The 24,524-nt window shown below is 48.3% G+C and overlaps 9 non-coding genes and 1 pseudogene across 9 annotated transcripts; all 10 read right to left on the bottom strand.

Annotated features, from left to right (window-relative positions):
• Window positions 1-1,960: 1,960 nt before the first annotated feature.
• LOC121311816 lies at window positions 1,961-2,078 on the bottom strand. Its single transcript, XR_005949541.1, has one exon. It is a non-coding gene; the product is annotated as a U5 spliceosomal RNA (small nuclear RNA).
• A 450-nt stretch (window positions 2,079-2,528) lies between these two features.
• LOC121311826 lies at window positions 2,529-2,720 on the bottom strand. The gene has a single exon (XR_005949551.1). It is a non-coding gene; the product is annotated as a U2 spliceosomal RNA (small nuclear RNA).
• Window positions 2,721-3,778: 1,058 nt separating this feature from the next.
• On the bottom strand, window positions 3,779-3,896 carry LOC121311822. The gene has a single exon (XR_005949547.1). It is a non-coding gene; the product is annotated as a U5 spliceosomal RNA (small nuclear RNA).
• Window positions 3,897-4,820: 924 nt separating this feature from the next.
• On the bottom strand, window positions 4,821-4,938 carry LOC121311821. Its single transcript, XR_005949546.1, has one exon. It is a non-coding gene; the product is annotated as a U5 spliceosomal RNA (small nuclear RNA).
• Window positions 4,939-5,361: 423 nt separating this feature from the next.
• Window positions 5,362-5,556, bottom strand: LOC121311812. The gene has a single exon (XR_005949538.1). It is a non-coding gene; the product is annotated as a U2 spliceosomal RNA (small nuclear RNA).
• Window positions 5,557-7,825: 2,269 nt separating this feature from the next.
• On the bottom strand, window positions 7,826-7,943 carry LOC121311820. Its single transcript, XR_005949545.1, has one exon. It is a non-coding gene; the product is annotated as a U5 spliceosomal RNA (small nuclear RNA).
• Window positions 7,944-8,408: 465 nt separating this feature from the next.
• Window positions 8,409-8,616, bottom strand: LOC121311807 (annotated as a pseudogene).
• A 5,766-nt stretch (window positions 8,617-14,382) lies between these two features.
• LOC121311819 lies at window positions 14,383-14,500 on the bottom strand. Its single transcript, XR_005949544.1, has one exon. It is a non-coding gene; the product is annotated as a U5 spliceosomal RNA (small nuclear RNA).
• Window positions 14,501-20,968: 6,468 nt separating this feature from the next.
• LOC121311818 lies at window positions 20,969-21,086 on the bottom strand. Its single transcript, XR_005949543.1, has one exon. It is a non-coding gene; the product is annotated as a U5 spliceosomal RNA (small nuclear RNA).
• Window positions 21,087-24,098: 3,012 nt separating this feature from the next.
• On the bottom strand, window positions 24,099-24,214 carry LOC121311814. Its single transcript, XR_005949539.1, has one exon. It is a non-coding gene; the product is annotated as a U5 spliceosomal RNA (small nuclear RNA).
• Window positions 24,215-24,524: the final 310 nt, after the last annotated feature.

Here is a 24,524-nt window from a genome sequence, read left to right as displayed (position 1 = left end):
TGTGTAAAGACCCTGCCTGTAACACCTCCTCAAAATTCCTCTCATTCTCACTCCCCACATACTCTTGTCCCCCATAATCCTGTTCCCCCGGAGAAAACGTCCTCTCACTCAAAGGGGAGTCTATAGTGGGAGAGGAAGCCAAAAAACCACACCCACTTCCCCCTTCCTGATCGTTCCCTTCTGTCTCTATTTTCTTTTTACGTCCTTTTTTGTTTTTCCCTCTCTTCTCCTGTTCTTCCTCCATTTTCCTCTTCTCTATTTTCTTTTCCTTCCCCCTGACCTTTTGTCCTGTCCCCGTCTCCACTACACTCCCCGTATCGGACACGTCCCCCTCCGAACCTTCCTCCATTTCACTACCTTCTGTTTCACTATCCTCCTCCTTTTCTTCAAACATCTCAATTGCCCTTGTCCCACTTTGCTCTCCCATTTCTTTCCCTTCCCCCACAATCACACCCCCTGTATTTACATTCTCCTCCCCTCCCACAAAGACCCTCCCTTCCTCCCTCTCCTTACTTGTTGCTTCACCAGCCTTCCCATCAGCCCTTTCACCACTTCCTCCACCAATCACCTCCCTGTGTACAGTCTGAAACTCAACCGCTTCATCCTCAGATTGAGAAACACACAAATCCTCCACCAACACAGAAACCGCTTGACTGGCTTCATTCTTTGCCAAATCTGTTCTCTCCAGCTCCTCTGCCTCCTTCTCCCCTACATTCTCATTCCCCTTATCTTTGTTTGTTTTAACTTTATTTGCAAAAGAGTTTGGGCACTCCCTGAAAAAATGGTCCTGACTACCACACAAATTACAGGCCCTCCTTATTGAGCATTCAGAGGCCACATGACCAAGCTCTTTACAAATATGGCATGCTACTTTATCGCAGGCTACTGCCAGGTGCCCCAACTCTCCACACCTTCTACAAAGTTTTGGCTGGCCCTGATAGTGGACAAACCCCCGGTTTGCACCTAGTGCAATATCTGATGGAATATGCCTCAGGCCTCCATACCCCCCTGGCTTCGGATGCAGCTCCACTAGCACCCTCCACGACCCATTCCATATTCCGTCCGCATCCTCCACTCTAGCTGGAGCCCTCAGTACGTTGCAGTACCTGCACAGCCATGTTCTTACATCTGCCCCTTCTACAGACTCATTGAACATTCTTACCACCACCACCTTTCGTCTATTGTCCGACAAAGCAGTCACCTCAAATTTCCTTAGCAAATCATGCCCAGTTAACAGCTCATACTTACCCCAAAACCGATTCAACACCGCCTCTGTGCTAAAGCTCACCTCCCACACATTCCCCTTCCCCACAGAAATAATACAGTTCACCTCACATGGAACAAGACTGAACAAACCCTGCAAAACATTCCTTGAGAACTCTAACCTACTCAATTCTAACTTCCCTTCACCCTCTAAATAAGCCTGTCTCACTGCAAACCTAACACAGTTAAAGCGCCTCACACCAGACATATATGTAGACATCTTTACCAGAAAAAAGTAACCAAATATACAACAAATAAAACACAATGAAGGAAACCCCGAAGGGCCCTACCCCCAAAAAGCAAAGACTCCTCTCTCTCTCCTCTGTTCTTTTCTCTCCTTTCCACAAAAAAGAATCCGGGGCACCTGGGAAAAAAACTAACAAAGAAACAAGTTAACACCAAAACCACCTTCTATAATTTTCAAAAAACGCCTAGAAAGCGCGATCACTTCACCAACAACTGCTGCGGTCAAGCCACATACACTTGTCTGAGCCAAGAGGCCGAGAAGCGATGCCCACAATGGTTTTGGCCAAACGCCCCGGGCGCGGCCGCCCGCCGCAGCAGTCGTGGTACTTGCTTCTCGGGCGGGCGGAGGAAGGAAGGAAGGAAGGAAGGAAGGAAGGAAGGAAAGGTGCCGGGCTCCAACGGGGGCGACCGCCCTTTCTGTGCTCGTTCTGCTTTTAAACTCCAGGTGGAGCCCCTCCCTGAGGGGAAGGGCTGTCCAAAAATTGGATCGAACTCGTAAATGCTCCTCTCCACGGAAATCTTTAGTAAAAGGCGAAAGGTTTATTCGAGCTGTAGAGAAGCCGGAGCGTGCCTTTGCTGGTGGCCGAGCCCTTCCGGCCGGCCCAAAGGCCCAAAGGCCCTCCCCTCTGCCAAGCGGCAGCGAGGCCACGCACGCAAAACAAAAACAGGGAACTCCTCCCAAAACGCATCTGCCGTTCCGCCCCGGCGAAAGGGCGCTTTGCTGCTGCTGCTACACAACCGGGGTGACGTGTGTTAGGCCTGACGGACAATGAAATATGAAAAAAAAAAAAAAAAAAAAAAAAAAAAAAAAAAAAAAAAAGACCGAAAAGAGCGGGAAAACGGCGCGTCCCAGGAAAGGGGAGGGGGGGAGGGAGGGAGGGAGGGAGGGTGGGGGCAGGGAGGGTGAGAGGGGAGGTGTGGGGCTCCTCCCTCCCCTACCCTCTCTCTCTCTCTCTCTCTCTCTCTCTCTCTCTCTCTCCTCTCTCTCTCTCTCTCTCTCTCTCTTTTGACCTTTCTGAGAAATGGGCACCGTTCCCGGAGGTACTGCAATACCGGGTCGATGCGTGGAGTGGACGGAGCAAGCCCCGCTTCCATCTCCCGCTTCCAAAAATCCATTTAATATAGACGGTCCCCCTATGGGGGACGTATCAGATATTAAACTGATAAGAACAGATTTTTTTTTTTTTATAATAAATTATTTTTAATGTTATCATATAACCAAAGAAGTCTAAATTTGACTATGCACTCTTCTTTTTTTTTTTTTAAAGTTTTTATTTATTTTCATTAAACAAAGAAAAACATACTCATACATAATCAAACCACTAAATACAATACGGTCACATTATCAAAGTCAGAAAACATCACAAAACCCACCACCCAAAACTACATACAATCACACACAAAAAGGTCCTATTCTCATAAACAAGTCCATTCCAAAGTCCTGTCACCATTCAAATCCATTCCAGCCAAGATCCTTATCCAATAATCATTATCGAGTCCAATCCAATCCAAAAACCAAGTCCATTTCGAAGATCGCTTCCAAAATCATTATCCAATTCAATCAATTCCTTAGTACAAATCCATGTGGCTTCCTCCAATCCAATCCATAATTCAAACCAGTGTCTTCTTTCAGTCCAAATCCATACCAGTATCTTCTTTCAGTCCATTCCATATCCAAATCCACGTTTTTTCAAAATCCATTCCATAATCCAAATCCGTATCTTCATCCAGTCCACTCCATTATGCAAATTATCCATTTCCAAAATCCAAAATCTTTATCTAGTCCTTTCCATAATCCAAATCCATTCCTTTGCAACCATGTCCATATCCTTAATCCAAATACCTTATCCAGTCCATTCCAAAACCTCTGCATCAAAAACCATTTCCATTTCCAGAATCGTAACCTAGTCCATTCCAAAACACCAAAAAACCATTTCAACCCATTCAATTTCCTTTTCCATTTCTAAATCCGTAACCTCGATTTCAGGGAACGCCTTGATCCTCCCCCTATGGGGGACGTACCAGTGCTGTGACTTATACAGATACACACTTGATCTGAGCCAAGAGGCCGAGAAGCGATGCCCACAATGGTTTTGGCCAAACGCCCCGGGCGCGGCCGCCCGCCGCAGCAGTCGTGGTACTTGCTTCTCGGGCGGGCGGGCGGGCGGAGGGAGGAAGGAAGGAAGGAAGGAAGGAAGGAAAGGTGCCGGGCTCCAACGGGGGCGACCGCCCTTTCTTTGCTCGTTCTGCTTTTAAACTCCAGGTGGAGCCCCTCCCTGAGGGGAAGGGCTGTCCAAAAATTGGATCGAACTCGTAAATGCTCCTCTCCACGGAAATCTTTAGTAAAAGGCGAAAGGTTCATTCGAGCTGTAGAGAAGCCGGAGCGTGCCTTTGCTGGTGGCCGAGCCCTTCCGGCCGGCCCAAAGGCCCAAAGGCCCTCCCCTCTGCCAAGCGGCAGCGAGGCCACGCACGCAAAACAAAAACAGGGAACTCCTCCCAAAACGCATCTGCCGTTCCGCCCCGGCGAAAGGGCGCTTTGCTGCTGCTGCTACACTGGCCTGCTGCGTGTGTTAGGCCTGCCTGAATATGAAATATGAAAAAAAAAAAAAAAAAAAAAAAAAAAAAAAAAAAAAAAAAAAAGAACGAAAGAGAGCGGGAAAACGGCGCGTCCCAGGAAAGGGGAGGTGGGGAGGGAGGGACGGTCTCTCTCCCTCTCAAACACTCTCTCTCTCTCTCTCTCTCTCTCTCTCTCTCTCGCTCTCTTTCTCGCTCTCTCTCTATCTCTAGGATTAGTCCAAGTTACGTCAAAAAGGCAATCTCCTTCACAAATCGTCATCTAGTCCACGGAACGATCGGCTCCTCAGTGGAACCGGAGAGTAGGGGAGTGGGGAGGTGGGGAGGGAGGGTGGGTGGGGCTCTCTCTCTCTCTCTCTTCTCTCCTCTTCTCTCTCTCTCCTCTCTTCTCCCTCCTAGCGGAAGGCTGTACTCCTTCTCTGTTAGCCAAAAATCAGCTGCCGCGCCACCTCGCGTCCCCCTACCCCCCAATGAACAAAACGAGCTGAAGGGCAGGCCAGTCTATGATTTGCTGCATGATCTGAGCCAAGAGGCCGAGAAGCGATGCCCACAATGGTTTTGGCCAAACGCCCCGGGCGCGGCCGCCCGCCGCAGCAGTCGTGGTACTTGCTTCTCGGGCGGGCGGAGGGAGGGGAAGGAAGGAATGAAGGGAAGGAAGGAAGGAAGGAAAGGTGCCGGGCTCCAACGGGGGCGACCGCCCTTTCTGTGCTCGTTCTGCTTTTAAACTCCAGGTGGAGCCCCTCCCTGAGGGGAAGGGCTGTCCAAAAATTGGATCGAACTCGTAAATGCTCCTCTCCACGGAAATCTTTAGTAAAAGGCGAAAGGTTCATTCGAGCTGTAGAGAAGCCGGAGCGTGCCTTTGCTGGTGGCCGAGCCCTTCCGGCCGGCCCAAAGGCCCAAAGGCCCTCCCCTCTGCCAAGCGGCAGCGAGGCCACGCACGCAAAACAAAAACAGGGAACTCCTCCCAAAACGCATCTGCCGTTCCGCCCCGGCGAAAGGGCGCTTTGCTGCTGCTGCTGCTGCTGCTGCTACACTGGCCTGCTGCGTGTGTTAGGCCTGCCTGAATATGAAATATGAAAAAAAAAAAAAAAAAAAAAAAAAAAAAAAAAACGAAAAAAAAGAAAAAGAACGAAAAGAGCGGGAAAACGGCGCGTCCCAGGAAAGGGGAGGGGGGGAGGGAGGGAGGGAGGGGGTCTGGGGCTCTCTCTCTCTCTCTCTCTCTCTCTCTCTCTCTCTCTCTCGCTCTCTCTCTCTCTCTCTCTCTCTCTTCCTTTCTGAGAAATGGGCACTCGTTCCCGGAGGCTCCCTCTTTGCAATACCGGGCACGATGCGTGGAGTGGACGGAGCAAGCCCCGCTTCCATCTCCCGCTTCCAAAAATCCATTTAATATAGACGGTCCCCCTATGGGGGACGTATCAGATATTAAACTGATAAGAACAGATTTTTTTTTTTTTTTTTTTAATAAACCGGGAATTATTAATTCTTTTCAAAAAAAACACAAACAATAAATACAAACTGTAAACCACAAATCAAATCCATTACAAAAACTAAAACAATACTTCACAAAAAAAACAATTCGTTTATACATTTCAAAAACACAAACTTATTATCATTACAAAACTAAAACATAAAAACAAAATCTACATTAATTCATTAAAACAATAACATAAGCCATTCAATTTTCTAAATGCAAAACATATAATCTAACAGCACAATGCAACAAAAAAATACCCAAAAACAATTTACAAATATGCAAATTTATTCCCAAAAAAACTCCGGAGTTCTAATTACTTTCTTCAAAACACAATCCCACTCAACCCACCCAAAAAATCTTTCTTCTAAATACACCGTTTACAAAACCCCTCCACCAGCAAAAATACACCTCCTAAGAAAACCAAGAACATTTCTTTTCCGCCTCTCCTAGCTTTCCCCCTCTTTAACACCTCAAAAAAAACTCTCCGCCTCTCTTCCTCATAACGGTTCTCTATTTCCTCTCTTACCTCTCCCTTTCTTCATCCTCTCATTCCACTCCAGAAGTTCATATGCAATTCTCCTTCCAAAAAAGTCCTCAAAATATGCCTCCTCCTTTTGTCGACTCCGCCTCACTCACTTTATCCTTCTTCTTCTTCTCTCCTTCTATTTTCTCTCCTCCCAACTTGGGCTCTCTGTTTCCTCCTTTCTCTTTTTCCTTTTCTCACTCCGACTCTCCTCTTCCCCTCTTGACTCTGCTTCACTTCCTCAGGTCCTCTGTCCACGCTTTCCTCTCAGCTCCACTCAGCTGCACCCTCGATTGGCACTCTCCTGACTCCTGCTCCTCATTCCCAGTCTCTCTCCTTCCTCTTCCTTGCACCTCTCACTCTCCGTTTCCTCCATTGGAACACTCTCTTGACTCCTTGTCCGCCCCACCAGGCCTTCCTCCACCACCACCACCAGGACTCCTCCCCCCCCTTTTGTCACTTCCGGCCACTCATACCCCCGCCACCACTCCTCCTTCTGTCTGACCACCACCACCCAACACTCTTTTGTGTCACCAGACTCCTTTACTCCCTCCACTCATTCCCTGTCCACTCTCTCCACTCTTCTTAGCACCAGGTTGTTGCTTCTCCTCCTTCTCCATCCATACCACTCCCACCTCCACTCTTTTCTTCTCCACTCCCATCTTTCTTTCCTCCATCACCACCCTCACTTGCTGCTTCAGCATAGCTCCCACGCTTTCCACAGTCTCTATACAGGTGATCCATTGCTCCACAAAGATTGCAACTCTTTGGGGTTTTACAGTCTCTACTTCATGTGCCCCACCTTGTTACAGTTCTGGCAAACAGTCTCTGTGCACTCTGCAGCCTCATGCCCTTCAGCAGAGCACTTAAAACAAACATCAGGCTGTCCAGGGTAACTTATAAAACCCCTGTTTCCCCCAATCTGTACACAGGTTTCAGGGTGTACATATTCCCCCCTCCTTTGAACTGCATCTTCAGCCTCACAATAGAACTTCCACTTCCCGTTAGTCCAAATACCTGCAGGGTCAATTACTTTAAAAGGTCATGAAATAATGTCACAAAACCTTTCAATAAACTGTGCAACTTCCTCTTCTGGCACATATGGGTTATTCATGCGAACAAACAAGGTTTTCCAGTCCCTTGCAAAAAAAGGTTCTCCAAATACATAGAAAAAGGTCGCATTTTTCTTCTCTGGTATTTGCCCAAACACTCCGAGCCAGTTCTCTCAGCAGAAGAGCTAAATCTCTTCATCAAATTCTGTGAAACAAAAAATAGACCTCTCCAGCTTCCCATCCTCCTGCAGGCACAGGATCTCTTCCAAAAAATAACTGCAACAATCCAAAGACGATTTCTTCAACGAATCTTCTCCGGTCCCACGGTTCTGCTGCAGCATCCTTCTCCTGGAACCGGATAGTATTCTTGCTACGCTGTAGGTTCTGCATAGTCTCCATCGCATTACTACCCAGCGCCTTCTCTTCCTTCAGGAACCTCATAATGCTGCGGTCAAGCCACACACCCTACACTTGATCTGAGCCAAGAGGCCGAGAAGCGATGCCCACAATGGTTTTGGCCAAACGCCCCGGGCGCGGCCGCCCGCCGCAGCAGTCGTGGTACTTGCTTCTCGGGCGGGCGGAGGAGGAAGGAAGGAAGGAAGGAAGGAAGGAAGGAAGGAAGGAAAGGTGCCGGGCTCCAACGGGGGCGACCGCCCTTTCTGTGCTCGTTCTGCTTTTAAACTCCAGGTGGAGCCCCTCCCTGAGGGGAAGGGCTGTCCAAAAATTGGATCGAACTCGTAAATGCTCCTCTCCACGGAAATCTTTAGTAAAAGGCGAAAGGTTCATTCGAGCTGTAGAGAAGCCGGAGCGTGCCTTTGCTGGTGGCCGAGCCCTTCCGGCCGGCCCAAAGGCCCAAAGGCCCAAAGGCCCTCCCCTCTGCCAAGCGGCAGCGAGGCCACGCACGCAAAACAAAAACAGGGAACTCCTCCCAAAACGCATCTGCCGTTCCGCCCCGGCGAAAGGGCGCTTTGCTGCTGCTGCTACACTGGCCTGCTGCGTGTGTTAGGCCTGCCTGAATATGAAATATGAAAAAAAAAAAAAAAAAAAAAAAAAAAAAAAAAAAAAAAAAAAGAACGAAAAGAGCGGGAAAACGGCGCGTCCCAGGAAAGGGGAGGGTGGGAGGGAGGGAGGGAGGGAGGAGGGTGGGAGGAGTCCGTGTGGGTGGGTGCCTCTCTCGCTCTCTCTCTCTCTCTCTCTCTCTCTCTCTCTCTCTCTCTCTCTCTCTCTCTCTCTCTCTCTCTCTCTCTCTCTCTCTCTCTCTTTTTGACCTTTCTGAGAAATGGGCACCGTTCCCGGAGGTACTGCAATACCGGGTCGATGCGTGGAGTGGACGGAGCAAGCCCCGCTTCCATCTCCCGCTTCCAAAAATCCATTTAATATAGACGGTCCCCCTATGGGGGACGTATCAGATATTAAACTGATAAGAACAGATTTTTTTTTTTTTTTTTTTTTTTTTAATTGTATATAAATTCAAATACAGCAATCATTCCCAATAATCATATACATTTTAACAATCACTACAATCCATATACAATAAATACACAAATACAATCACCAATGGCACAAACATATTACACACAGATTCTCAAACACAATATAACAATACAGACACTTTAAAATCAACCCCTTTATTTGTGCACAAGAGAGCATGCCCTTAAACAACATCCTGACCCTGCCCAGATGAGCCCAACCACTCCGACCTGACCCTGGCACCAGCACCACCCGGCCATCTCTTCAGCTGCCAGACCTCCTCCGCTTCTTCACGACCCCTCCTGTTAGCATCCCTGGACACATAGTCCTTGACAGCACTCAGACCTATTTCGTACGTCTCATGGCAGCCCAACTCTTTTGAAAAAATGAGCAGGTTCCTGGCTCTGAAAAGAGCCTCTTTAAAACAGTTCACTGCACACCAGAGCTGCCATGATCCTTTCTCATTTTTCTTTGGCCCATACCGAACCAGCTGCTCTTTCACGGCGGTCTTCGATAACACAGCCAACAGGGGGGTCGCCTTCTTCCACAGCCGTCTGGCAGCCTCGCACTCCCACAGCAGATGACGTGCCGTCTCTTCTGCCCCACAGCCCTGAACAGGGCATCTAGGGGACTTCCCCATGCCTCGAGCAAACATAACTGCTCTCACTGGCAAGATCTCGTGGACTACCTGCCAGGCCAGATCTTTGTGTCGGTTCATCAGGGCAGGATGGGCAACATTCCTCCACGCCACACTGGGTTCTCCTAGGGATCCCCTCACAGGGCACATATCCTCTCTCTCCTGCACAAGAGCAAAACATTTTTTGGGGTTTAAAAGGATATCCTTCTCCATACTCTCCAACTGTCTCTTCTTTACAAAGGTTTTAAGAGCAGTATAGATAAAAGGCATCTGGAAAGCAGTGGGCACACTCAACGGAATCTTTAAAATTCCTAAAAATCTTAAGTAAGGCCCCAGAAAAAACCGAACAAACAGTGCCCCTTTACACCTGTTACTCAAAACCATTTCCAGGTGCCTGCAAAAACTGTGCGTAAATAAAAACAGTTCTAAATCGGGGAGCCCTTTCCCACCCTTCTCTGCTCCCCTGCACACTACCTCCCTCTTCAGGCGCTCCCACTTGGACCCCCAAAAAAAAGTAAAAACCTTCCTCTTCAGGCAGACAATCACAGACCTTGTGGGCGGAAACACCACCCCCACATACAGCAGCAGAGGAAGGATCACAGCCTTCACCACCAGCACCTTCCCCTCCAGCGACAAGGACCTCAGCCCCCAGAGACCCAGCTTCTGTCCGACCCTCTTCGCGACGTCGACCCAATTGCTGAGACCAGATCCTGTGGCATCAATTTTCACACCTAAAACTTTGATAAAATCCGTTCTCACACATAACCCAATCTCAGGCACACACTTCCACTCTCCAAAACACATACACTCCGACTTCCCACGGTTCAATTTAGACCCCGAGGCCACACAAAAGCGTTCACACTGAACCAAGGATCTCTTGATTGCATACTCATCCACGCACAACACATTCACGTCATCCATGTACAACAAACACTTTGCCTCAGCTCCTCCACCCCCAGGGATAGTCAGCCCCCTGATCATCTTATCCTTGCGAAGGGCCTGAGCCAAAGGTTCCATACAGCAAATAAAAAGCAGGGGGGACAGCGGACAGCCCTGTCTTACTCCACACTTAATATCAATTTGACCGGATAGCTTCCCATTAATACTAACCCTACTTCCTATATCACTATAGAGAAGACTTACCCACTTAACAGTTTTTTCAGAGAACCCCATTTTCTTCAAAACCCTGAGCATAAACTCATGAGAGACCCTGTCATATGCCTTTTCCAGATCCAAATTCAAAAGACATACCGGCACCTTACGGTCCTGTGCAAAAAGGACCGAATCTCTCAGTAGGATAAGGCTGTCCGTGATCTTCCGCCCTGGAACGCCACAGGTCTGGTCTGGATGAATCACATCAGCAATTACAGACCTCATTCTTAGAGTTAAAATTTTTGCATAACACTTGTAGTCGACATTCAAGAGGGTCAAGGGTCTCCAGTTCTTCAAATCCTCTTTCATATTTTTCTTAAAAACCAGGGTGATGATCCCCTGCCTGAAAGACAAGGGCATCGCCCCTTTAACAACAATTTCATTAAAAACATCCACAATGTCAGGCCCAATCAACCCCCAAAACGCCATGTAAAACTCTCTCGGGAGACCGTCCCCGCCAGGAGTCTTCCCATCTTTGAAGGACCCCATGGCAGCAGCAGCCTCCTGCAGGGAGATCTCACCCTCCAGTGATTCTCCCTCATCCACACCCACATCCAACCCATCCAACATCTCACACACCATACTCTCGTCTATCACTTTCCTTTCATACAGGTTACTATAAAACCTTTCAGCCACCTCAAGCATGCCATCTGTTTCCTTCCTTACAATCCCACTCTCATCCCTCAAACCACTCATCAACTTGCACCCATCCATCACTTTCTTAAAAAAGTATCGCGAACACTTCTCATTCTCCTCCATGTGCCGCACCTTGCTCTCAACGATCATCCTTTTCATTTTGCTTTCATACAGATCTTTCAGTTCACTTTTAACTGCACCAATCTCACTTGTCACATCCCATCCCATACCTGCCAACTCAAACAGCCTCTCAAATTTCCTTTGCAGTCCATATGCCCTCCTCCTCCCCCTTCTTGCTCTCCTTACTCCCACCCCTATAAAGAAACCTTTGATTTTTGTTTTCACACACTCCCACCACTCACCAATCGAATCAAACATCACTTTCAAAGACTGCCACTCCCTGTATCGCTCTTCAAACTCATTCCTTATTTCTTTATCTTTCAACACACTCACATTCAACTTCCACACCCCTTTCCCTTTCTCACACACCCCCCCCAGCTTGAGTTCAGCACGCAACAACACATGGTCAGAATAAAACACAGGCACACACTCACACAGCACCCACTCCACCTCCCTCGAGGCCAGAATAAAATCAATTCTCGAAGCCCTAGCCCCTGCTGCATCGAACCATGTGTAGCCCGGCACACCCGGGTTCACCCTCCTGAACCCATCGACCAAACGGGCATCACCTATAATACCCCCCAGAATCTTGGATGTTTTGTCCAGCTTTTTGATACCCTCCCCCTTCCTATCACTCCCACTCAGCATACAATTAAAGTCACCTCCCCACACTACCGTCTTAGATGTTATCACGAATCCTCTCATCCTCACAAACATCTCAGCTCTCTCATTCTTTTCTGGCGAGGCATAGACATTAATGAGTCTCACCTCCTTCCCCATCCATTCCACATCCACGACCACAGCTCTCCCACACTCCACCACCGTCTTGCTTTTTATTTCAATGTTTTTACCTTTAAATAACACAGCCACACCCGCATTCTTACACACATTCGTCCCGGACCACACAGACGCACCACACTTCCACAGACTCTCCAGATCACTGTAACACTCCTTAAACGGGATGCCGCACTCCTGCAAGAAGAGGACATCCGCCTTCACAGCACACAAGGAATCCAACACTGTTCTACATCTCACACTACCCTTTACACTCCTCACATTGACTGTTGCTATTGTCAGTGCCATGTAGAACAACAAAAGATGAGCAAGTTTTCTCACAACATTTTACTCGGCCCTATCCCCGTGCTATCGGAGAACTGCCGCACGTTTTCATCATCCAAAAAGGAGGTGTCCCCAGGGTCCACACCCCTCCCACCATAAGACCTATCACTCAACACAGAGGAGTCAGAGCTAGGAGAAACCGGAGTCTCCTGCCTAGCTTGCTTACTGTCCTCCTTTCTTTCCTTTTTCCCCCTTTTACCAACTTTCATACCACACCTCACCTCTTCCCTTTTCTCCAATTTCCTTTTCCATGAAGCTCTCTCCTGCTCCATTTGTTCTTCATCTAGAGTCCCTCCCACCTCTTCCTCCTCCTCCTCCACCTCTATCTCCTCTTCACTAGACTCCCCCTCAGCTCCACTGTCTATATTACCCACCACATATCTCTCCTGATGTGCCTGGCCACACGGGATGGGGCTCCCGTCCTGAATACCTGAGGAGTCTACCTCTCCCTCACTCTTATTAGACCCCTCTCCAACACCCTCACTATCCTCTTCTGACTCCGTGACCTGCAGATCTGCTGCCAAAGAAATTCCCTCCTTCTGTCCTTCCTCCTGATCCATCTCCTCCTCCCCCTCACTCCCTCTCTGCTCTCCCACCCCAGGTGCCTGCCCTTCCCCCTCATCCTCTCCACTCTCACTCTCCCCTTCCCCCAGGCGCTCACCTCCCGTCCCTCCCCCCTCCATGCTCTCCTTCCTCTTTCCCCTCCCTTCCTGCTGTCCCCTATCCTCCCTCCCCTCCTTACCCCCCTTCCTTTCTTTCTCCTTCCCTCCCCTATCCCTTTCCTCCTCCTCCTCCTCCCTCTGTTCCCTCTCCCTCTCCCTCTTCTCCCTCTCCCTCTCCTCATCCCTCTTTGCTTTGTTAGCAAAAGAGGCTGGACAGTGCATAAAAAGATGTTCACTACTATCACATAAACTGCACTTCCTTTTCTCCTGACACTCACTCGCCACATGCCCCTCACCTTTACACACATAACATATAATTTTTGTGCACCCCGCCGCCAAGTGACCCATTACCCCACACTTCCGACACAATTTGGGTTGCCTAAAATAATGCACATAACCCCTATCCATCCCCAGCACTATTTCAGAGGGGATGGCCCTATACCCCTCATACCCATTCGGATCTGGCCACAGACTTACACGCACCCTCCAAGCACCATTCCATACCCCATCACTATCCCTCACTTTCTCTGCACCCCCATGCACCAAACAATACTTTCTCAGCCACATACACACATCCTCTCCCTGCACAGTCTCCGACCCCATCCTCACAATCACCACCCTCCTAGCAACATCAGTCAAGGTTGTTACTTGGAACTTCCTCAACTGTTGATCATCTTTCCCTACCGTAAACAAAAGGTGACATTTCTGTAGGTCAGACACATCCCTAAAACTGACATCCCAAGTGCTCCCATTCCCCACAGTGATAATACAGTTCAGCTGCTCTGGCTTGAAACCCAATTTCTTTTGCAGCACCGATCTTGAAAACTCAAGCCTATCTAATCCTACTTCCTTCCCCTCTCCTCTCTCCTCATCCTTCAAAGAAATTCTAATACAGTTAAAGCGACGTGCCGCAAACCTCGGGGACGCCATCTTAACTATACAAACAACCTTACACACAAACAGAATTAAATTTTTAGAATTTTTTGATTTGGCCAGGCCAAAATAAGCAAAGTATCTGGCAATAAGAGAATAAACAGCAGATAAGGTGCCCTCAAAAGGGTCCCCCTTACCTGCTCCACAACCTGGCTCCTGGACTGCCGCCTGCCCTGCTCCTCTCCTACCAGACTTCAGATACCAGCAACCAACGTTGCTCCCGTTTACCTTACCTTACCGAAACCGATACCTTACCGATCACTTCACAAATCGAGCTGCGGTCAAGCCACACACTGGATCTGAGCCAAGAGGCCGAGAAGCGATGCCCACAATGGTTTTGGCCAAACGCCCCGGGCGCGGCCGCCCGCCGCAGCAGTCGTGGTACTTGCTTCTCGGGCGGGCGGAGGGAGGAAGGAAGGAAGGAAGGAAGGAAGGAAGGAAGGAAGGAAGGAAAGGTGCCGGGCTCCAACGGGGGCGACAGCCCTTTCTGTGCTCGTTCTGCTTTTAAACTCCAGGTGGAGCCCCTCCCTGAGGGGAAGGGCTGTCCAAAAATTGGATCGAACTCGTAAATGCTCCTCTCCACGGAAATCTTTAGTAAAAGGCGAAAGGTTCATTCGAGCTGTAGAGAAGCCGGAGCGTGCCTTTGCTGGTGGCCGAGCCCTTCCGGCCGGCCCAAAGGCCCAAAGGCCCTCCCCTCTGCCAAGCGGCAGCGAGGCCACGCACGCAAAACAAAAACAGGGAACTCCTCCCAAAACGCATCTGCCGTTCCGCCCCGGCGAAAGGGCGCTTTGCTGCTGCTGCTACACGGGCCTGCTGCGTGTGTTAGGCCTGCCTGAATATGAAAAATGAAAAAAAAAAAAAAAAAAAAAAAAAAAAAAAAAAAAAAAAAACGAAAAGAGCGGGAAAACGGCGCGTCCCAGGAAAGGGGAGGTTGGGGAGGGAGGGAGGGAGGGAGGGTCTCTCGCTCCTCTCTGCTCGTACCTCTCTCTCCTCTCTCTTCTCTCTCTCTCTCTCTTTTGACCTTTTCTTCGCTCCCTACGTATCTCTGTCTACACGCTCCGGGCTCGCGATGCTCTCTCTGACGTATGAGAAAGGGCACCGTCCGGTACATATGCTATTGAACTTTCGTGGATGAACGGGGCGACATCACCAGTTCCCGGATGTCACTGCAATACCGGGTCGATGCGTGATAGTGGACGGAGCAGATTTTAAACTGATAAGAACAGCTTTTTTTGTTTTTAAAGTTTTTATTTATTTTCCTTGGACAGTGAAAACATAATCATACATAATCAAAACACTAAAAACAATACAAAAGAAACAATCACATAATCCAAGTCATAAAAACTTTACAATAAAGAACAGGGTCTTAGAAAAAACAATTCTTTTAAAAACAATACATAAAACCAACCAAATGTTTGTGCAAAAAAAACACAGCTTCCATTTGTACCGGTTAGCAAATGTGACAGAAAAACAACCCGCTTCACCCCCTATCTTTGGACCATGAACCGGCACGAGTCCAGGTGGCAGGCAAACACCAGCAAGGGCCCCATTTCTCCTGGGCGATGTCTTCTCCCTCACGCAGCGCATCCTGTATCTGATACTCTCCGAGCCTGTGGCAAGCCAAGTTCTTCACCTCTCCAGAGGACAGAAGGTTTCCTTTAAACACTAGGAGGTTTCTCGCCTTCCACATGGCCTCTTTAAAACAGTTTAGCATGACCCATAGGTATGGCCATTCCTCTTTTGGGATGAACCCAGGCTTAACCCCATACAAAACCATTGCCTTTAGGAGCCTTCTCTTATTTAAAAAACAGCGCAGAAAAACTTCGGCTTCCCGCCAGACTTTTTTTGCTTGCCCACAGTCCCAGAACAGGTGCGCTGCCGACTCTTCTTCCCCACAGTCCTTAAAAGGACATCTAGGGGTCTTCCCGAGCTTCCTCCGAAACATAGCAGCCCTTACTGGAAGGATCTCATGCACTGTCTGCCATGCCAAGTCCTTGTGCCGATTCATGAGTCTCGGGTGAGCTACCGCCAACCAAATTCCTTCCACAACCTGTGGGTTAAAAAAAGAAACGTTACACATCTTCTCTCTATCCAGTACAAATTTCCGCACTTTCCGGGGGTCCTGCCACACCTCATTATCCAGTGTAAAAAGCTCCTCTTTCTTTAGAAACAGTTTAATTTTATTATAGTGAAAGGGTGCTTCCCATGCCGTCGGCACTGACAAAACAGGGTAAAACATTTTAAAACCTCTTAAGATCGGTCCTAAAAAATATCTCACAAAATGCGCTGTTTTGGATGACCCATACAAACATAACCTTACATGACAAATGACAAAATGCAAAAACAGGGTTTTCGTGAGGTCAGGAACCCCCTTCCCTCCATTTTTTGCGGCCCTGTGTACCACCTCTCTTTTTAGCATTTCATTCTTCCTCCCCCAGAAGAAACGCATCACGCTTCGTGTCAGGGCACACAGGACATTTCTAGTTGGAGGGAACACTGCTGACAAATACAACAAAACAGGTAAAATAACAGATTTTAAAATTAAACATTTTCCCTCAAAGGTGAGTTCCCTGAGGCTCCACAGCCCCAACTTTTGTGCAACCTTTGCTGTAACGTCCACCCAGTTCTGCATCCCAGACCCGTTCTTAAAAAATTTAATCCCTAAAATTTTAATAAAATCATTCTTAAAACACAACCCAATACTGGGTACTCTGGCCCATTTCCCATACATCATGCACTCGCTCTTATTAAAGTTGACTTTAGAACCTGACGCCCTGCAGAACCCCTCAACTGTACTCATTGTCCTCTCCATGGAGAACTCGTCTCTGCAGATGATTGACACATCATCCATATACAAAATGCATTTTACTTGTTCACCTCCACTCCCAGGTACAAACAGTCCACAGGTCTGTTTATTAGCCCTAATAGCAATGGCTAAAGGCTCAATGCTACATATAAACAGCAGAGGAGACAGTGGACAGCCTTGGCGCACTCCGCTTCGGATTTTAACTGGTTCAGACGAGCTCCCATTTACCAAAACAACACTTTGAATATCTTTATACAAGATCTGAATCCAATTAACGAACCCGATTGGAAACCCCATTTTCAGCAGTACACCAAACATGTACTTGTGCGCTATCCTATCATATGCCTTCTCTAAGTCCAAATTCAGGACACTAAACGGGAGCTCCCTCTCCCTGGCATAACAGATAGTATCTCTCACGAGTATCAGGCTGTCCATTATCCTCCTACCCGGGACTGCACATACCTGGTCCTGATGGATGACTGTATCAATCACCTGCCCCATCCTCCCAGTCAGGATCTTCGCCAGCAACTTATAGTCTGTGTTAAGGAGACTGATTGGACGCCAGTTCTTCAAATCTTCTGGATCTCCCTTCTTATAGAGCAGAGTGATGATGCTCCTCTTGAAGGAAGCAGCCATTTCCCCAGCATTAGAAATCTCTATAAAAACACTCAACAAATCATATTTTAAAATACTCCAAAAGCACTTGTAGTATTCAGCAGGTAAGCCATCCTCCCCAGGCGTTTTCCCCATTTTGCTCATTTTCAAAGCTTTATCCAGCTCTTTTAGAGAAAAGCCCTTTACCAACATCTCCTTCTGTTCATTATTTAACCCTGCATTGATACCTTCAATCATTTCTTTGTAATTGCTCTCTACCACACTCTTTTCATTGTACAAATTCTCATAAAAAATTTCCGCCACTTCACACATGTCTTTATTTCCCTTCCTCACCCCACCATCGACCCCTTTTAACCCCTCCATCACCTGCTTCCTGTCAAATACTTTCTTAAAAAAGAACCTTGAACAGGTCTCTTCTTTCTCAATCCTTTCTATCTTGCTTTGCAGTATCACTGACTCACTTTTTTTATACCTTAAATGTTTTATTCTCTCTTTCACCCCCTTTATCTCTTCAGAGACTTCAAAACCCGCCCTCTCCTGCAAAAACAATCTCTGAAGCTTCCTTTCCAGCCATTTGCATTTCTCTCTTGCTTTACGCACCTTATCCCTGCCTTCATTTATAAAAAACAATTTGGTTTTCCTTTTAACAAAATCCCACCACTCACTCTTCCTTTCAAAGAAAACCTGTAGAGACCTCCACCCTTTATACTTCTCTACATATTTCTCTCTTATTTTACTATCCTCTAATAATTTTACATTTAATTTCCATACTCCCTTCCCCTTTTCACTCACCCCTCCCAGATCCAATGTTGACTTCACCATCACATGATCGGAGAAGAACACAGGCTCCAGTTTACAACCTTTCACCTCCACCCCCTCGGAAACAAAGACCATATCGATCCTGGATTTCCTAGTCCCCTGAGGGTTGCTCCAGGTAAAGCCCTCTTCAGAATGGATCCTCTTATAGCAGTCTGTCAACTTAAAATCTTTAATAATTTTGTTCAATAACACCGATGTTTTATCTAATTTAAACTCTTCCTTCCCAGCCTTCCTGTCACTCCCACTCCTCACACAATTCCAGTCACCACCCATCACTACCGGTATGGATGAACTAAGCTCCATCCTCACCAGTCCCAACAGTTCAACCCTCTGGTGTTTCTCCACAGGCGCATACACATTCACCAGTTTAAACTCTTGTTTATTACAAACCACTCTCACCATCACAACCCTCCCATCCTGCAACACACTTCTCTCTTTAATTACACACTTATTATTTTTAAACAGTATTGCCACCCCCGCATTCTTATTTTCATCTGTCCCCGACCACACTGATTCACCTTTCAGCCACATGCTTTCCAACTCTCTATATTCTTTTCTAAACCCAATCCCACACTCTTGCAAAAAGAACACATCTGCATCAATATCTGCTAGCCACTCTAAAACAGCTTTGCACCTGACCTTGCTCACCACACTCCTCACATTCACTGTAGCTATTATGAGCGCCATGTGGAACAACAAAAGGTGTGACAACATAACCATTACATTTTACTTGGCTCCATCCCCACGCTATCTGAGAACTGCTGTACGTTATCATCGTCTAAAAAAGAGGTGCCCCCAGGGTCAACACCCCTCCCACCATAAGACCTGTCACTCAGTACCGAGGAGTCAGAACCAGGAGACACCGGAGCTCCCGGCCTAGCATGTTTACTGTCCTCTTTTATTCCCTTTTTCCCTCTTTTCCCCACTTTCATACCACCTCTTACATCTTCTCCTTTCTCCAGTTTCCTTTTCCCCGAAGCTCTCTCCTGCTCCATTTGTTCCTCATCTAGCTCTCCTCCCACCTCTTCCTCCTCCTCCTCCACCTCTATCTCCTCTTCACTAGACTCCCCCTCCGATCCACTCTCTACATCACTCACCACATATCCCCTTGGATGCATCTGGCCACATGGGATAGGGGTCTCGTCCTGGGTACCTGAGGGACCTACCTCCCCCTTACTCTTATTCGACCCCTCTCCGAGCCCCCCACTGTCCTCTTCTGAAGATGTAACCTGCAGATCTACTGCCAAGGAAACCCCCTGCTGCTCCTTCTGTCCGTCCCCCTGATCCATCTCCTCCTCCCCCTCACTTCCTCTCTGCTCTCCCGCCCCAGATGCCTGCCCCTTCCCCCCATCCTCGCTGAGAGTGAGAGTGGCGAGAGGGACCCGAGTGGAGGGAAGGGAATGGGGAGTCCCTTCACCTTACCCCTCAGAACTTCTCCTCCTCTTCGACTCTCCCTTCCTGCTGTGCTGTTCCCTGTCTTCCTCTCCTCCTCCTCCTCTGTCTCCCTTTCTCCCTCTCCCTCTCCCTCTCCCTTCTGCTCCCTCTCCCTCTCCCTCTGCTCTCTCTCCCTCTCTTCATTTCTCTTTGCTTTGTTAGCAAAGGAGGCCGGACAGTGCATAAAAAGGTGCTCAGTACTGTCACATAAGCTACACTTCCTTTTCTCCTGACACTCGCTCGCCACATGCCCCTCACCTTTACAAACATAACACATAATTTTTGTGCACCCCGCCGCCAAGTGACCCATTGCCCCACACTTTCGACACAATTTGGGTTGCCCAAAATAATGTACATAACCCCTATCCATCCCCAGCACTATTTCAGAGGGAATGATTCTATACCCCTCATACCCATTCGGATCTGGCAACAGACTTACACGCACCCTCCAAGCACCATTCCATACCCCATCACCATCCCTCACTTTCTCTGCACCCCCATGCACCAAACAATACTTTCTCAGCCATATACACACATCCTCTCCCTGCACAGTCTCCGAACCCATCCTCACAATCACCACCCTCCTAGCAACATCAGTCAAGGTAGTCACATGAAACCTACTCAACTGATGGTCATCTTTCCCTAAAATAAACAACCGGTGACATTTCTGCAAATCACTCACCTCCCTAAAACTCACATCCCAAGTGTTTCCCTTCCCCACAGTAATAATACAATTGAGTTGATCTGGCTTGAATCCCAATTTATTCTGTAACACAGACCTAGAGAACTCAAGCCTATTAAATTCAACCTCCTGCCCCTCTCCTCTCTCCTGCTCCTTCAAGGAAATCCTTATACAATTAAAACGACGTGCCGCAAACCTCGAGGCCGCCATTTTAACTATATAAACACCTTCTCCCACAAAAAAGAAAGTTTAAGTTTTAACATTTAGCCAAGGCCAAAAAAAGCAAGGTATCAACCTATGAAAAGAAAACGAAAAACAGCAGATAAGGTGCCCTCAAAGGGTCCCCCTTACCTGCTCAACAACCTGGCTCCTGGACTGCCGCCTGCCCTAGTCCTCTGCTACCCAGACCACAGCTACCAGCAACCAACGCTGCTCCCGTTTACCTTACCGATACCTTACCGATCGCTTCCAAATCGAGCTGCGGTCAAGCCACACACTGGATCAGAGCCAAGAGGCCGAGAAGCGATGCCCACAATGGTTTTGGCCAAACGCCCCGGGCGCGGCCGCCCACCGGAGCAGCCGTGGTACTTGCTTCTCGGGTGGGCGGACGGAGGAAGGAAGGAAGGAAGGAAGGAAAGAAGGAAGGAAGGAAGGAAGGAAGGAAGGAAGGAAGGAGGAAGGAAAGGTTCCGGGCTCCAACCGGGGCGACCGCCCTTTCTGTGCTCGTTCTGCTTTTAAACTCCAGGTGGAGCCCCTCCCTGAGGGGAAGGGCTGTCCAAAAATTGGATCGAACTCGTAAATGCTCCTCTCCACGGAAATCTTTAGTAAAAGGCGAAAGGTTCATTCGAGCTGTAGAGAAGCCGGAGCGTGCCTTTGCTGGTGGCCGAGCCCTTCCGGCCGGCCCAAAGGCCCAAAGGCACTCCCCTCTACCAAGCGAGCGCGCTCCGGTGCGTTGACACTCCCACCGGATCGTTTTGTTTTTGTACGTGAGGAGGTTTGCGTCGACGGCAAGGGCGGGCACCGGGCCCCGCTTTCCCCGCGACACAAAACGCATCTGACGTTCCGCCCCGTCGAAAGGGCGCTTTGCTCCTGCTGCTACACGGGCCTGCTGCGTGTGTTTGGCCTGCCTGAATATGCAATATGGAAAAATAAAAAAAAAAAAAAACAAAAAAAAAAAAAAAAAAGAGTGCTTTTCTCGCACCCTTTTGGCACACCCCTGTCGCCCTTTCGGCCGCGCAGGGTCCCTTTCCCTGTCCCACTTTTCCCTCTCGTATAGAGAGCAGAGAGCCCCTGAGCTCTTTCTCTCTCCCCTTCCGCCTTCCACCCTCTCCCCGACCCCCGACCCTCCCCCCCGCCCATTGTCTTTAGTTTAGAGTTTGTAGGCGGGCCGCGCTGCCGCTCAGTCCCCTTAGCTCCTCCCCCATTCTCAGTTTCCCTCTTTTGCCTGCCCACCTACCTACACCACCCCCCCTCCCGAGTACACCCCCCCCGCCCCCTTTTTCCGTAGTCTCCTGATAGCAGTCTCTTTCTTCTCCCAGAGGAGAGAGAGAGGAGAGCAAGTGCGGAGGCCGCTCTCCTTTCTCTCTCTCTCTCGCTCTCTCATCTCCTTTGGGACCTTTCTGAGAAATGGGCACCGTTCCCGGAGGTACTGCCATACCGGGTCGATGCGTGGAGTGGACGGAGCAAGCCCCGCTTCCATCTCCCGAGAGGGCGACGGTTTTTAGTAAATATATCTGCCCAGGGGGGGGGGATCCCTGCATAGTATATAATTGACTATCTTTTGAGATTATTTTTGTTTTTTTTTTTTTTTTTTAGAAAAATATTTTTAACCATTCAAGTCAACAAATCATTCCACAAAAACAATTCTTTAAACAAAAAGTCATTCACTAAACCAGGTGTGTTGTTATTTTTTTTAACTCATTCCCCTCACAAAAAAAAAAAAAACACAAAACACAAACAAAAAAAAACCATTCAAGAAACAAAAAGCACACATATACTTTACATATATGCAAATCATTCTCCATTTTAACTAGTACTTTACATCTCACATTACAAAACAAATAATACAGGTCTATAAAACATAACCAAACCCAACCTAACCATAACTAATACATGACACAAGATTGAAAAAAAAACACATTCAATTCTAACTCTGTACAAATCATTCCCCTTTACTATTGCTATATTTACATATTTACATATTATCCACCCACCCAAATTCAAACCAACCAATCCTAAAACAACACATGTCCTTACTACTCTGAAAGTAATTATCACAAATTACAAACAAAAGAAACACCAAACCATTCCAAACATTTCTATAACTTTACAAATTAACAAAACCACAAAGCCATCAGCTCTTTTTAAATATTGTTTTGTCAAAAGGAAAGGGACAAAAGAAAAAGCGAGGGGAGACGAAGGGGGGGGAGGAGGAAGAGGGAAAAAAGGGTCATGGGCATGAGAGGAGAAAGGATGTAGACGAAGAAAAGGAGTTGTGTGTAAGTCTTCAGCCCAGTCCTTCTTCGGTTCTTTCCCCGCTGTTATCCCAACCCTGCTCACTCCTGCTTCCTGCGCTATCCTCTTCTCCACTGGTTGTCTCCGCTGTCTTGGTGCACTCTCCTTGTCCAAAGTCACTGCTGGTTTCTCCATTGTCACTGGTTTCTCCGTTGTCACTGGTTTCTCCGTTTGTCGTCGTGTGTCTCCATTGTTGCTTGGTTGCTGCGCTAGGTACAGACAAGGGGTATGGCGAACCCCCGGTCGCAGTATGACCGCCTCTTTCTTGCTGTTTTGTTGTATGTCTCGTCGTGTACCTCCTCACCTTCCGACTATTCCTCCTCCGGAGTCCTCACTACTGCCATGTGTTCGTGGCCCCGGGGCATAGCAGACAAGGCCTCGTGGACCCAACAACAAAGGTTAGCGCTTCACCACAGGTACCCAACTTCTTTTCCTTACAATCCTTCGTGCTGTGCCTTCTTTTCACATCCTGCAATACAGGTCATTGCTACTCCTCGCCTCATGTCCATCCGTTTTTGCACTTTCTACAAAGTTAGGTTGTCCAAAATACAACAAAAAATACCCTTATTTGACAAGTGAGAAGGCTGAAGGCGGATGATCTCAACATTCAAAATCACCTTACTGGGCGGAATCTTGTCCACACCTCCAGGTACCAGTCCATAAATTAAAACTCACAAGCAGTTTTCGGGGTGGCCTACAACAGTTTCAGTACTGCCCCAAAAATGTCGATACATCCTCTGTGGCACAAAAGGATGTACATATGGCAGTTAACTATTCTAAACGTCTGGTACAAAAAGTGCTTCAAAAGTTCAAAGGCACCTTATCTTCATGCAGTTTAAAACATCTCCAAACTTTAGTGCAATAATCTTCGGTCTTAAAAGTAAAATCGTAAATGCCTCTTGCCTTAAAGTCTTGTAAGCAGAAGATTTCGTTCCTGTCGATGTTAACTGCTCCCCGTATCTGTTTGATGAATTCAGTCCTCGTCAGTTCCGGCGTTCCTTCTCTTCTTAATAACCGAATCGTATTCCTCAGTCTCGGTCCCGGAGGTCTAGCTGCGTTCTCCGCCATCCTCTTTTCTTCCTTGCGCCTTCTCTTTCTCTGGCAATAAAGCACTGCGGGCAAGCCACATGCACTTGATCTGAGCCAAGAGGCCGAGAAGCGATGCCCACGATGGTTTTGGCCAAACGCCCCGGGCGGGGCCGCCCGCCGCAGCAGTCGTGGTACTGGCTTCTCGGGCGGGCGGAGGGAGGAAGGAAGGCAGGAAGGACGGAACGGAAGGAAGGAAGGACGGAAGGAAAGGTGCCGGCCTCCAACGGGGGCGACCGCCCTTTCTGTGCCCGTACTGCTTTTAAACTCCAGGTGGATCCCATCCCTGAGGGGAAGGGCTGTCCAAAAAATGGATCGAACTCGTAAATGCTCCTCTACACGGAAATCTTTAGTAAAAGGCGAAAAATTTATTCGAGCTGTAGAGAAGCCAGAGCGTGCCTTTGCTGGCGGCCGAGCCCTCCCGGCCGGCCCAAAGGCACTCCCCTCCACCAAGCGGCAGCAAGGCCACGCAAAACAAAAAAAGGGAACTCTCCCCAAAAAGCATCTGCCGTCCGCCCGGCGAAAAAGGCGCTTGTGCTGCTGCTGTCCACTGGCTGCTGCGTGGTTGCCTGCTGAATAGAAATATGAATATATGAAATTATGAAAAAAAAAAAAAAAAAAAAGAACGAAAAGAGCGGGAGAACGGCGCGTCCCAGGAAAGGGGAGGGGGGAGGGAGCGAGGGAGGGAGGGAGGTTGGGGCTCGCTA

The sequence above is a fragment of the Polyodon spathula genome, unplaced genomic scaffold, assembly GCF_017654505.1.
Source record: "Polyodon spathula isolate WHYD16114869_AA unplaced genomic scaffold, ASM1765450v1 scaffolds_3298, whole genome shotgun sequence".
Taxonomy (NCBI): domain Eukaryota; kingdom Metazoa; phylum Chordata; class Actinopteri; order Acipenseriformes; family Polyodontidae; genus Polyodon; species Polyodon spathula.
The sequence above is the reverse complement of the archived record's forward strand: the minus strand, read 5'-3'. Positions and strand labels throughout refer to the sequence as shown.